At 33.9% G+C, this 809-nt stretch overlaps 1 non-coding gene across 1 annotated transcript; it reads right to left on the bottom strand.

The window, feature by feature from the left end:
- Positions 1–443: 443 nt before the first annotated feature.
- On the bottom strand, positions 444–605 carry LOC118643007. Its single transcript, XR_004961903.1, has one exon. It is a non-coding gene; the product is annotated as a U1 spliceosomal RNA (small nuclear RNA).
- Between the last annotated feature and the right edge of the window lie 204 nt (positions 606–809).

Raw genomic sequence — 809 nt, 5'->3', positions numbered from 1 at the left:
GAAAACAAAGACAAGCTACACTGGAAGTTATTTGGCATCTGAATGCACAACTATTGAGACCTGGAGCTCTAATTTTAGTTATAAAATATTATGAAGGGCAGAATCAGATAGCTTTGAAGTTTTAAAAAATCAATAGGCAATAATAATATCAATAAGTTATTACTTCTATAGTGTTTACTTTCCACTAGAAACTCTTCAGATATTTATAGACATTTGTTTGTTTTAATATCAATAGCTACCATATGAAATTGGTACTATTATTACCTTTATTTTAGGCATAAAGAAGCTGAAGCAGAGAGAGAAATATAATTCACCCATGTTAAGCAGTTAATTAGTGTCTGAGACCATCTGAATCCAGGATCTGTGGTTTTAACAGAGTAGAAGATATAGGATGGAACACCTTCACCCAGCATTAGTCATTCCTTTGGCTTAAATTTATTTTGGGGGGGTGAGCGCAAACGCAGCCCCCCACTACCACAATATGCAGTCGAGTTTCCCACATTTGGGGAAATTGCAGGGGTCAGCACATCCCGGGAGCAATGGATAAGCCTCAACCTGGGAAAACCACCTTCATGATCATGGTATCTCCCCTGGCAGGTAAGTATTAAATTTTAATGTCTCTAATGTTCAAATTAAAATGTACATACTATCATAATGATCATATTATTGTATATTAATTGATGTAATAAATACTACAACCATTCTGAATTAATGTAATACTAACATTTTATTAAGGATATGTAGGGAAAACATATATGGAGTAACACTAAATAGAATAGCAGGATCCTTGACATGTTGTATAATATTAA

This window comes from Molossus molossus, unplaced genomic scaffold (assembly GCF_014108415.1).
Source record: "Molossus molossus isolate mMolMol1 unplaced genomic scaffold, mMolMol1.p scaffold_m16_p_3, whole genome shotgun sequence".
Classification (NCBI taxonomy): Eukaryota; Metazoa; Chordata; class Mammalia; order Chiroptera; family Molossidae; genus Molossus; species Molossus molossus.
Note: the sequence above shows the minus strand (reverse complement) of the source record. Positions and strands in the feature narration are given on the sequence as shown.